The sequence below is a fragment of the Paramormyrops kingsleyae genome, chromosome 4 (assembly GCF_048594095.1).
Source record: "Paramormyrops kingsleyae isolate MSU_618 chromosome 4, PKINGS_0.4, whole genome shotgun sequence".
Classification (NCBI taxonomy): Eukaryota; Metazoa; Chordata; class Actinopteri; order Osteoglossiformes; family Mormyridae; genus Paramormyrops; species Paramormyrops kingsleyae.
In genome coordinates this window covers 1345395-1359771 of record NC_132800.1, presented here as the reverse complement: position 1 = coordinate 1359771, position 14377 = coordinate 1345395, and positions in this window count along the sequence as shown.

The following is a 14377-nucleotide window of genomic DNA, read 5'->3' as shown; positions in this document are numbered from 1 at the left end:
GATTTAACTTTCCTTCGTACCGTATCCCCAGCATAGGCGTTATGAATGGTGGAGCAGACGGACACCTCTCTTGTGTCCTTCCACTTCACAAAGAGAAGAGGCCCGTCCCTTATCCAGCGGTATATCCCTCTGGGCGACTTCTTTCTTAGTGCATTGATGGCACTACATGGACAGTCCTTCCTAAACTCTCTATAAGTTCCACAAGCACCAAACTTAGACGCATACAAGTCCTTGAAAAGTTTTGGACTTGTGTAGAAGTTGTCCATATATACATGGTACCCGGACCCGAAAAAACATCTATCCATCAGTGACATGACAGAGTCATAAGAGAGTCCATAGGGGATGATGTAACTATAGGTGCCACTGCAGCCTTCGGATCAGTTGAATACGGTGGCCCTGAAGGGCAAAACACAACGACATTTCAAAAAACACAACGACATTTCCAAAAACACAATGACATTACAGAAAACACAACGACATTTCCAAAAACACAATGACATTACAGAAAACACAACGACATTTCAAAAAACACAACGACATTTCAAAAAACACAAAACACAACGACATTACAGAAAACACAATGACATTTCCAAAAACACAACGACATTTCAGAAAACGGAAAGGGTAGGACCAAACTTCTTGTTCATGATTGGACTGTATCCTTGGAGTGACATGGGTACTGTCCAATCACAAACACGAAGTGTGGTCCTACCCTTTTCCTGATTGCGATTGGACCCTACCCATGTCACTCACGACTGTTCATTTCCCGTTTGTAATTTGTTTTTGTGCGAGTGTTAGCGGAGAGAAATATATTATGTATTGTCCGTATTGTGGGAAAAGGTTTCAGTCGCTGCCAAGATTCTGCGACGAGTGTGGAAAATCACTGACCTTCTTAAAGGAAAGTGAACATGAAGAGGACACCACTGGCCCAACTTCAGGTCGATCAAACGTTAAACTGTATAGGTTTAGATTTATGTTTCCGCCGATAAGCTGCTTCTTCTTCAATTAAACCTCATAAAACGTATATCGGAAAAATACAACACACTCTTTTCTCTGTAGCTGCGGCAGCAGCTCTGAATATGCCATCCCTCAAAACCTTCCTTGAGTATAGGAATAAGAAGTCGGAGGAGAGGCTAAATTTCTCTTGCCATAAGAAAAGTATTAAGAAGAAGGAGCAGAAAAAAGTACAGGTAAGCAGCGTAGCGCTATTAGCTGTAGTTATTTTACATTCGTGCGGATGCCCTTGTTATATGCACATTATATACAATTAAATAGAACACAAATAGATACTGGTTTCTCACTGAGCCCTAACACCTTCCATACTATAGCCACCTCATAATATCAGTTAATAAAAAGTCAAAGGATAAATACAATAATGATTCATCTACACATTTCCTAAGTACCAACAAAGCAATAATGTTTGTTAAAATATAAGTATGGATAGGAGAATAGCTTTATCATGATGTCCATATGATTTAATTGGGGTGATCCGTCAAATTGGGACTGAACCAGGTTCAGTCCCCTGCAAACCCACCCTCCAGAACCGCCCCTGTAAGTATGGTACACTTCTGGTTATTAGCACTGCACAACATTTTATGTACGAGTTATGTACCGATTGACACCTGATTTTCTTTGTACAGACAAATATTGGAGTCATGTGCTTTCAAGATGACACCATGAAAACTGTCAGAGGGAAAACTCTTCCAGTGATGGTTGAGCCAGACATTGATGCCGCTGGGTTGCATAGGTTGGCGGTCAAGAAGATGACTGACTCATTTACCCAGACAGAACCGAAGTCATCAACATTCCTGGAACTGCAAAGCCATTCATTCTGAAACAGTATAAAAATGAAATAGGAAAACCATACAACAGGATTACTTTTTATATATGTCTTACAGCAGATTACTGTACAACAAATGTAAGTGTGTCTTAGGCAAAGCAGATTGATTTGTTTGGTTTTAGGCTTGTCACCCATCAAAATGTCACTCACCAGGTGTTTTCTCATAGATCAACAACAAGATACATTGGATACAGATGATGAAGTCCATGTGAAAACCAAAAGTGTAGCAGAATTTGAGTGTGCAGACACACTGGTAGGTGTGTGTGTGTGTGTGTGTTTTTGTGTTGCTGATGGTTGCGTTCTGTTTACACACATATCTGTGACACTCAATTCTGGAAAAGACTGAACAGATAATGCATTTAGAAACATTGGAATTGCTTTGAATTGACCAGTGAGTTTATCCAGATCCTGTTTGAATACTTAAAAGCAAATGAGATGCAGATTTACAGGTCAGTAATTGGATTGCTACTATGGCCACAAAATAATTTAGCAACTTAAGTGGTTTAATTTGTTATTTTACTATATTTTTGCAGCCCTGGGAACCCCATCGTGAAAGTACACCAAAAAACACTGCAGGGAAAATAAGGTAATACGATCATTCTCTAAACCTTTTAACATAAGACTTAACCTTACATCTGCATTTTAAGTATTGCATACATACATGTGATGAATACAATGTATATTCATTTAAGATGCAAAATAATACAATTTTATTAAATAAAATGACATAAACAAGAAACAATGTGTGGGGGTAGGGTGGGCATCCACTGTTTTCCATGTAATGATAGCCCAAACAGTATAATGTCTGAAACCATATCAGTTTTCCAAAGCACATGCAAATTATGAATCTAAAAACATTTATTGCAGTGATTTAACACAATGATTTTAATGTTGATATATTGTTTTGTTTTTTTTGTTTCCAAGCAACTTTTCTGGGGCATCAGACCAGGGAGTATTGGATGAGGTAAGGTAGAGTGGTTGTGCCAATTTTCTTCTTATACTACATGTATAATACGAATTATAATACATTTATTTTAATTCCACATTTTATCACATTTAAATAGCACTAATGAATTAGACCAATGTGTTTTAATATTAAAGCATAGTTTAACGAAATATTGTGATTTTGTAATATTTGTTTTAACATGTTGTTCTTAAGATATATGTTTCAGACACTGATGACCCATTAGAGGGTACTTCTGGAGGGAGGAAGAATACTGCCTTTAGGTACTGAGTCTCTGTGTCTTTTGTCTTAATAGTACACTATATAGATACGCTACATTTAATGATTAATAATTAGTTTTGCAGATGCAGCCGTTGCAAATGTGCCTGCTGTGAAAACCATGGATAGCACATTGTACAGGTAGGGTTAGGGTTAGGGTTACAAAACATTTTAAACACTCTTGTATGTCAGTGTCGTTGAAGGTGAAGGATAGACCTATTAATTATCACATTTTTTTATTTGCAGCAAGTACACACAGCTGTACGCTCCTATTGTAATTGAAGATGATGTGGACGAGAGTCAAGATTTCAACATTGTACCTATAAGCTCTGACCCTGCAAAGAAAGCTGAGTAAGTATGTGTGTGTGTGTACGTGTGTGTACAGTGCCCAATATAAAAGAAAGTAGTAAAAGCCTCTTTAGAATTTATACCTTTAGGGGGTCTCACATTTCTACAAAAACAAACATGTTGCAATATTTTTATCAAAATGATTTAACACCATGGTACAAAAATTGTTTTTATATATATATATAATTTGTTGTAAATATAATGAAAAGGAGAAATATTATACCTACCTACTAATGTTCTGTTCTATATGTGTTGTTATAGGGACACGGGAGTCTCTGCAGCCGAAATTATTGAAGAATTAGCAAATGTCATAGACCATACAACTGTCAGCAGATTCAACATAACACGCTCAAATGTTTGGGATGGAGTGGTCAGAGGCTTCAGACGTTCAACCTACTCTGAAAAATCAGTCTTGCTTGTCAGATTTAGTGACGATACAGGCTCATTGGAGGACGGGATCGACATAGGGGGTCCAAGACGAGAATTTCTCACATTTTTACTGAGTCATCTGCAGTCTCGACCCATTTTCGACGGACCACCAGAGAGCCGGTATTTGGTTTACAATTCAACAGGTTTGTCAAACCAGCACGTTGTGCAAAAGAGGTTCCCCTTCCCCATTGTTTCCCCATACTGTTTGATATACCTGCATGTGGGAAAGCACACATACATGAGTGATGATACACAGTTATATCAGTATTCCAATAATATTCCACTGACCTGCCAGTGTTGGTAATGCAGTGCCATGCAGCCATGCACCAACAAAGGCAATGAAGAAGCAGACTGCAAGCCAGTAAACATGCAGAATTGACATTCAACATATTAGTTAGAGTAATGTAACCTTTTGTTCATTTACAAAACTCCACTGAGGATTTTTTATGTGCTGTAAAGGATGAAGTAATAATTTCTTAAAAAATAATTAAAAAAATTAATAATTTGAGGCTGCACACATTATAGAGTGAAAATGTCTTTGCTTCTCTCATTAAGAGAACTTTTTGATTTTCAGACATAGTGAATTTATTGTAATAATGTGATGTCTGTGACACAGCAGAGTGTTTTTCCCCCATTTTGTGCATCCCCCAGCAATCAGGGAGAATGAGTATTTCCTGGCAGGGAAAATGATAGCTGTGAGTGTAGATCATGGAGGACCAGGCCCACATTTCCTTTCTAGGGACCTGGTAAACCACATGGTTGGACAGCCTGGTTTCTGTGCAAATGTAAAAGATGTGACAGATGATGAGATAAGGACAGCTCTTTGTGAGGTATGACAAGAGACTATACTGGTGATTGTCATAAATCAGTTGTTTCTTGAACTTATATGTACTTTGAGTACTTACTACTGAAAACATGTAAACAACATTGAAATGTTTCTAATGTTTATTTTCTCTAAAGTTGACTAAACATAGCACAAAAAGTAAGAATTTTGGTTTGGTCGATTATTTCTCTGTTATAAATGCTTCTTGCCAATATATGTTATACCTTTGGAAAGCTTGGTGCCACATTTGCAAGGAAAATGCATTTGTGGGCTGAGCAGCAGAGTTGTGAATGTGGATTGCACCCATGAAAAACTTGCCAAATCCGTGCCAATGCCAAACAGCTTATTCTGCTATTGACTCTTGTTTGGTGGTGTTTAGTAGATTGGATGATTGAAGAAACAAGACATATTGGCAATTGAACTATTTCTTTATTTAACAAACAGGAGCCTTAATAGCATGTGGAAGAGCCATACACAACCACAGCAGCCTGGCACCTCCTCCAAATGCTGGTCACTTGCGTGGTCACACATTACTGTGTGTAACTTGTGACAAATGCTGGTTGTAGAATGGTATGAATGTATTTTATGGTAACTGTGTTTGTGTCTCTCTGTGTGTTTTCTACAAGATTGAGTCTGCAGATTCCTTAAAGTCACTGAAAGATATGCTACTGAAACACAGCTCCTTGCTGCAAACTGCTGGATGTTTCTGGCATGTCAGCACTGTGGAAGACAGACACACTATTGTGGCAGAATACCTTAAATGGTACATCATTGGCAGAAATCACAGTGTAATTGAAAGGTAAGGCTACATGTTTTGAAGGAATTAACTGAACAAGTTCTACAGCTGCATTAAAGTCCGATCCACCACACTGTGCGAGAGCTTCTTCCCACAAGCCATCAGACTCACACTGTCAGCCCGGCCCACACACGTGAACTGTGTCTCTACTTTGCACCTCTGCACTTTACACATCACTCCTCTATAATGTACATGCTGCTACATGCACAAAGATATCCATGCCAAAATTGCATTTTATACTGTAGCTGCTGTTTTATATATTGTATGTACAATCATAGTGAACTGATCATTTGCACATATAATGCACACATCATTCCAATATTGTATTTATAATGACTTTTTTTCTAATTCGGTGCTGTTGCAATACTTAAACATAATACTTAATACCTCCAGTAACTAAAATTGCACATTTTCTACTTTAGCTTAGAGTTTATATTTATAGTTCATTTAACAGATGTCTATTCTTTGTGCCTTTTTGTACTCTGTAAGAACTGGAGCCACAGTGTCTTGTTTCACTGTGTACTGTACATAGCTGAAATGACAAAGTTAATTTTGATTTTGACTTGACTAGTGTATTGAATGGAGCCAAGTAATTCTTCAAAATTCAATAGGGCACTTGCTTTATTACTGTTGCTGCCACTACTATTCTGGGGTTTAATAATAGTATTATTATTTACATTTACGCTATTTAGCTGACACTCTTGTCCAGAGTGACTTTCATTGCCTAATTACAGGGAGCAACTTGAGGTTCAGGGTCTTGCTCAGAGACCCATTGGTGGTGTCCTAACCACTAGGCTACCACCGTACCTTATGTTATGTTATGTTGCCTGGAAAATATTAAGTGTTTCTTATTTTGTGACTTCTCAGCCTTCATATAGCATATGATTGTTTTATAGTATTTACATAATCCTCAGAAGGTATGGAAAAATACTATTTATTTAAAAAGGGGGACTGTATATGGCCTGAAACAATGTGCTTACAAAATTATCTTGTATGTTGTAATGGGGGTAGGTATGGCCAGGTTTTCTGTCTTTAACAATCTTCTTTAATAGATTCAAAGAGGGTCTGTCCAGCCTACACTTTTTTGATGCCCTTTGCCAACATCCCACTGTAATGGCCCCAGTGCTGTGTTATATGAACAACAGGCTGACTGCTACAGAACTTGAAAAACTCTTCACACCTCAACTCAGTCCAGCAGGGTGCAACAGGAGAATTGCAGAAAACATGACACTCGCCTTCTGGGCCGACTATATTATGGATTGTGAAGGTTTGTGAAGAACAATACTATTCTGATCTCAAGATGAAGTATGATCTTATTACATAGAAATATTTCATTTACTGCAACTTTTTTTTTTTACCAGAACATGGACCTGTGTCACCTGAGGAGTTATTTATGTTTGCCACAGGTCTGAAGTCAATCCCTCCTGCAGGAGTGACACCCCGTCCCTGCATCACATTTACAGAGGAATCCATGTACCCCATAGCAAACACGTGTGCAAACACAATCAAACTTCCACTCTTGCCAACATACGATCTTTTCAGTGCAAATATGAACTTTGGTATTCAGAACTCGCCAGGTTTTGGATGTCTGTGAAAGTACAAAGATTATTGGAGGCCAGTTCTACTTAGTCTATTTGATTTCTGAGCCTGAGGTTTACTGCTTACTGCAGTTAATCTGAAACAAATCCTGATGTTAGCATGTTCCTGTCAGTTTAATGTAAGGGGTAAGCTGCCTGTGTGATCGTTTGTTTCAATATTTTTCAAGTTTACAACAAGAGCCAAAGTAAAAACTGGGAGGGGTGGTTTTCTCAAGACTTCAATATTTTGTAACCATTACACTGTTTCAAATTGTTGTTCTTTGGGAATTTATTTACTTTTATAACATGTAAAACACATTTTGAAATATCTCATCTCCATTCCCAGAAAGCTGTTATACCATTTTTCACTTTGATTCCATAAAAATAAGTATCGTATTGTGGGGGGGTGGGGGGGGGGGGTTACAAAGAAATGCATTGTTTAACATTATTTCACTCCTACCTGTCTATTATGCACCAGGGCTTGCCCTGTGAAGGATATGGTCCAGTCCCAATTACAACCCAGCTATTCCTTTCAGTGTAATAAACAGTTGTGATGCTGCCTGCCAGGTGTCTGGCTCCTGAAATCCTTGTTGCATTGCCTGCTGAAGGTAACTGTAAATATCTGGATCGCCACATGAATCTCCTGTCTGATGACCTTCTCGAAAACAATTAAGTGATGCTTCCGGCACTGCAAAGCCACAGTTTCGTGATCCAAACCTATCAAAAGAAAGTCAGTATTGTAGCATTGTAACTTTGAAAATACTTAAGGATAAAAAATAAAAGGTCAATATATCATTTATGTCCCATAAATGAACTACACAAAAAGAGATGAGGACATGGAAACTTAAACTATGGAAATTACACAAAGTAATATGTTTATTTTATAATTTTTTAATATAATGTTTGTATTAGCTAAAAAATGCAAACAAAATACCTCTCAGGTAGTGAATACAGCTCATTTGGAATTCCACCAGGACAAGAGGCAAGTCTGGAAGGACGGATTCTGTGACTGTTCCAAATGTGAATGCATTCATCCAAGTCTGCCTGAAGGACCCTCATGAAACAGAATCGTAGAAGGCACTGGTGCTCGTGGGTGCCATTGAAGTATCCCTGGTCTCTTAGATCAGCAAACAGATCCATCCAGAACTGACCTCTTGTGATACAAGGTGTTTTGTTAACACAAAATAAAATAAACTCTTCATATACACATACATGATTGCAGTGGTTCACAATCCTGCTCCTGACAGAATTTCATTCCAAGCTGAAGTTAAGCTCAGGTGTTTCTTAAGGCTGGTTCATACTTCTCTGCACGCGCACTAGCAGACGTGTGTGCTCGAACGAGCATTTGGATAGTTTGCAAACTCTAATTTAGTATTCATATTTTATGCCACTCTGTAGTTACACAAAGCAACAATTTTATACACAGACCTTGCTCATAACACCTCTATCGCGTTTGTAACTTTTCAGAAAATGACGTATTTTAGCAGGCACTCTGACATTGTTACTTGAATAAAAATCCGAACACTTTTAAAACACATTGCAAAACTATAGTGGAATCATACAGTGGATACAATCTTGCTATTTCATTGTGATTTGTTTACAATTTCTACAAAGATACAAATTAACCAAAATGATTTAACATAAAGCAACTGATCATTCATATAGGGGGGATGACTACAGACATCCAATAATTTCCGTCATGTTTTGCGTTACAACCCAAAACTTGTCATGCTCAGTTCGTCCTGCCCGCTCGTCGACCACGCCCCCTCGTTAACCTCGCGTGGATTCCCCGTGTTTACCAGCTGTTTCCGGTTGCTGTTGTTAGTTCAGTGTATTTCAGTCTGCGTTTGAGTATGTTTCCCCAGTCCTGTCATTAATGTTGTTGCACTTTGGATGTTACCCCGTAATAAAACCCGTTTATTTGTTCATATTTCTGGCTCCCTTTGCCTGCTTCCAGTTTGGATCCGTAACAAAACTATTCATTGTGACTTTGATTTAAGTTTGTCATAGGTATCTAGATGCCAGATGAAGGCTACATACCTTTGTTTTCTAAATATTGACCACCAGGATTCTATGCGCTGGTTACTCACAGAAGATCCAAACATATGGCTTCGGGCACCAGCATAGTAGTCCCTGTGATGATGACGAAGAGTGCACTGGACTGCAGCTATTGACCCATTCTCTGTTCCGCAGTCTGTTCGCAGTCTCATGGGAATTACGCCAACACTAGCAATACAGTTAATAAAGTTGTTTTTTATTACTTCTGGGTTGTTGTTCGTTGGCCCACATTTTAGCCACATGATTCTGCGGGAGAACCCATCTATACACCCAGATATAGCAAAACCAAACGGTTTCAATTTATCATAACCGTCTACATGCCATAAGTAATTTGGGCCCATAGAATGGTACGTGCGCCGAATAAATCTACGACGTGTCCGTGCAAAAGTTCCACGTGGGTTCAGTTCACGAAGCATCTGCATTACAGTCTCCCTCTTAACACAGAGACCATGTTTCATCTTTAAAGTCATCCACATAGTGTAGTGGAACCCAATGGACAGTAGAGGGCACTCGAGTTCTGTATAAAAAGGGACTGGGGGGTTTTGTAAGAGAAGAAGAATAAAAGAGTTTTGTTCGATAGCTGAGCTAGGTGTGTGTCCTGATGTTCCCCATACATACTGTATATAAATATAAGAATATAACCATTAGATACATGGTGTCAGAAGCTGGTTGATGACCTGAAAAGAAAAGAAAAACGGAACGAAGAAACTACGGAGCGGAGCGTCTGGAATCGTGAGTGAACACGATATAAATATGGACCAGATATTTTCGTTGACGCCGCCGGGAGGTTTCAACTTCGAAGAGTTGAAACTGTAGTTTCGGCTGACGCATCGTCCTATGGCCTTGGCGGGGTGCTCATGCAAAAACAGAAAAACGGTGAGTGGAGGCCAGTCGTATATATCTCAAGAAGTCTTACAGCTACAGAGACACGTTATGCCCAAATCGAAAAAGAAGCTCTTGCGGTGACATGGGCATGTGAGCGGCTCAGTGCATACTTACTCGGATTAGAATTTACGGTGCACACCGACCACAAACCCTTGATATCACTGTTGGGAAAAAGAGCAATTGATGACTTACCTCCAAGGATTCTTCGGTTCAGACTAAGGCTACTCAGATTCAAGTACAACATCATGCACGTCCCAGGAAAACAACTGGTCACTGCAGATGCATTGTCGCGAGCACCGTCTGGACCTGAAAGTTCAACAGAAAATGAAACATTGGAGGAAGAGTGCAGAGTTTTTGTGGATCTCATTGTTCAGCAAATCCCGGCGACAAGTGCAAAACTGAAGCAGATTCAGGAGATGCAAAGCATAGATGTAACCTGCTGACAGTTGACACAGTATACACAAAAAGGCTGGCCAGAACATCAGAAAGCAGTGTCGGAACATCTCATGCCATACTGGCCTCATAGAGTAGATATCCATGTAGCCAATGGGCTCCTACTAAAAGGAGAACGGATTCTAATTCCAAAACCCATGGAAAGGGAGATGCTCGACAGACTTCATCAAGGTCATCAAGGCACGACAAAGTGTATTGCGAGAGCACAGCAATCGATGTGGTGGCCTGGTGTGATGAGACATAAGAGAGTTAGTGGAGCGATGTGACATCTGCTGTCTGCATTCACAGCAGAAAACAGGACAATTGATGCCAACACCACTACCAGCGAGACCTTGGCAACAGGTTACGGCAGATATCTTTCAATGGGAAGGAGGTCATTACCTAGTTGTGGTGGACTACTTTTCAAGATACATTGAGGTTGCAAACTTGCCAAAACTGGTAACGGCAACAACAGTGGAAAGGTTGAAGGTCATCTTCGCCAGATTCGGAATCCCTGAAACACTGCTCACAGACAATGGTCCTCAATTTGCTTCCTGTGAATTTGCAGAGTTTGCTCGAGACTACGACTTTGAACATGTCACAAGCAGTCCACGATATCCTCAGAGCAATGGAGAGGCAGAGTGAGCAGTCCGGACTGTGAAACAAATGCTGAGAAAGAACCAAGACCCTCAGAGAGCTCTTCTAGCATATAGATCAACTCCACTGAGCCAAGGATTCTCGCCTGCGGAACTCTTGATGGGGAGAAGGATAAGATCAACAGTTCCCGCTACGCCAAAGTCTCTTGCACCAAAATGGCCTGATTTGAAGTTGTTCAGAAGGAAAGACAGGATTTTGAAAGAAAAACAAAAAGTAACGTTCAGATCAAGACACAGAGCAAAAGATCTACCAGTCATTGTTCCTGGAAAGAAAGTGTGGATCAGGACATCGAAGATCACAGGAACGGTTCTAGGAGAAGCGTCAACACCTAGATCGTATCAGGTAGAAACAGAGTTGGGAACACTGAGAAGGAACAGAGCTCACCTTACAGTTCTTCCAGAACCAACTCCACAGGAAGTTAATGGAACAGTGACAAGGTCGGGAAGGATTTCCTGTCCTCCAGAAAGACTGGACTTATAAGTTGAATATTAGTACAGGAAGACCTGCTGTTAAGAAAAGGGCAGAATAATCCCTTCAGCAGAGGCAGGAATGTTCAGGCAGTCTACCCTGACTTCCAGCTCAGAAATGTTTAGTGTTATACATGTTGAGATGTTTGTTCCCTGAAAAAGTAAGATATGTAACAGTGCTTAGTTGTATAAGATATTGAGGAGGGGTCATAACTAAAAGAGGGGGATGTAGTGGAACCCAATGGACAGTAGAGGGCACTCGAGTTCTGTATAAAAAGGGACTGGGGGGTTTTGTAAGAGAAGAAGAATAAAAGAGTTTTGTTCGATAGCTGAGCTAGGTGTGTGTCCTGATGTTCCCCATACATATATAAATATAAGAATATAACCGTCAGATACACATAGTTCTATATCCAAACATCTGTCCAGGTCCACGCAGCTCCGATAGAATAGCCCTTCTAATATCAGTTTCTGAGGAGTACCCGCTCCGTCTTTTCAGTCCGAATTGTCTAAGACGTGTTTTCAAGGTTCTTAAGGAAATGTAAATATTATGATATGTAGCAAGCAAATCGATAATGACCAGGGCTTGTCCTTTAAGGTGCGCAATTGCGCGTGCACGCCATCACGCGCCTAAAATGGTGAAGAGCTGCGCAAAGAAATGCGCGCCTATCAATAAAAAAGAATTAAATTGTACGCGCCTCATAATTTGTCACGTGACCAATCGACGCTCCACGGAATTATTCATGACAACAATGGCGTCGAAAAAAAGCATGGATAGCAAGGGTCATCCGTGTCAGAATGCAACGTTTTTGGGGAACGAATTAATTAATTGTAGCCTACCGTTTCCACTACCTGACCCGCATGGTCTTTGTTTTACCCATAACCAAACCATAAATAAATAAAGATAAGTTACACACAAATTACCACCTGTCAATCACTTTTTCCGCGGGACTCTGGCATGAATAGGCACAGTGATCTGTGTCGTTATAATGGCGTCGACAAACGGTTGGTAAAAAAGGTGCAAATTCACCTTTCTGGCAATACTTTGGCTTTAGACCGAATGAAACAGGACAGCCACGAGATACGTCTGAAGTGGTGTGTAGGATTTGCGGTCAAGTTATCCGTGCAAAAGATGCGCAGACGTTCTGTTCGTTATGGTAAAACCATGAAAAAGGCATATTTGGTGTAGTTTATTTAATCTAATTTAATTAAAATTATTTAGATTTTTTTTCTGCTGTTTCTGTATGCCTCATTTATTAATGTAAACGAACTAGTTCGTGTAATTCGTTTGGAGTTCACTGTAATTTGTATTGTGATCGCTAACAACTTCCTTGTTATTTCCTCATAATAATAATAATAATAATAATAAAATAAGTAAAGATGCGGAAATTGAAAGCATGCATTTAATTTGGCTATATAGTGTGATTAAGTGTGTGTTTTTCGTGAGCTGGTTGCTGCTGCGGCGGGGGTGGGGCGGAGGATCGCGATGTCGGCTCAGCATCATGATGTCTATCGGTCATCGGCGATGGACGATGGCATCGTCTATCGACCCAACCCTATTGTCCAACTCTTAATATTGAGCTATCCCCACTCCTAGTCCTAGTCCAACAGCAATATCCTTGGCTACTGTCATTACTCACCCTGTGGTCTAGTTGCAGATTCTATCCTGGAAGGCAACCTACTCAAAACTACTCAAGCACTTAAGAGATGGCATCTTCATAACTAGTTAGTATTAGCTGTATACATGTTAAGGATTGGCTGCTGCTGGGATTGACTGCTGATGTGTTCTTCATCCAAGAATTAAGTTTTCAGAGAAGACACTGGCTAACAAATGCAATTTCAGTGGAGAAACAGAATTTGGCTCATACAAATTATTGGATGCCATATCTAAGTTTTGGCCCATATAATCTTAATATTATGGTGCTCTTCCCCTCAGCCTTCTGCAGCAAGTGTTTTGCAAATTGAGGACAATCTCCAAAGTATTGATGCAAAAAAGACTGAATTCTGAGTTGCAAATTTTATTCACCAATAAAAAGTGATTCACTTTAAATGGGTTTCTACAAAATATGTTAAAGCATTAAAACTAGGACAAAATTCTCAACTAATACTAGGACTACAAAAAACAGAAATATGTACAAATACAAGTACATTTTGACCCATTGCACCAAAGTCCAACCACATTTTAGGCGCACAAAAAAGGTAAAATTGTGCACCTAGCACTTTTATGGTGCACAAAAAAAATTGTGCACCTAGCACTTTTTAGGTGCACAAATTTGTGTGCGCCTGCATTTTTCAAAGGACAAGCCCTGATGACCCTGTATGAATGCCCTCGATCAAAATATTCTCGTATTGCGTCTTCATCCATCGATTCAAAAGCGAACTTACAGTGTAAAATATTTTGCACAATAACAATAGGAGAAACAGAAACGGGAAATGAACAGTCGTGAGTGAAATGGGTAGGGTCCAATCGCAATCAGGAAAAGGGTAGGACCACACTTCGTGTTCGTGATTGGACAGTACCCATGTGTCATGATCCGCTCCGTCCGCTCCTGATGTGTGCCACGCCCACCTCGTTACCTCGTGTTCAGCCCTAATTGTGATCACCTGTGTCCTGTTAAGTCTAGTTTGTCTTTTGTATTTAGTCCTCGTCTGAGTCAGTCTTCCCCAGACTTGTCATTGTAGTGTCCGTTGATGTCCATGCCTGTTCGTCCCTCCCTAAATAAACCCCGTTTCCCTGACTACCTGGCTTCGATCGCTTGCCTACCTGCACCGCTCGTCCACGAACGTGACAGAATGACAAGTCTCCGAAACAAGCTCAGCGCTACCGGGGAGGTTCTCCCCATGGA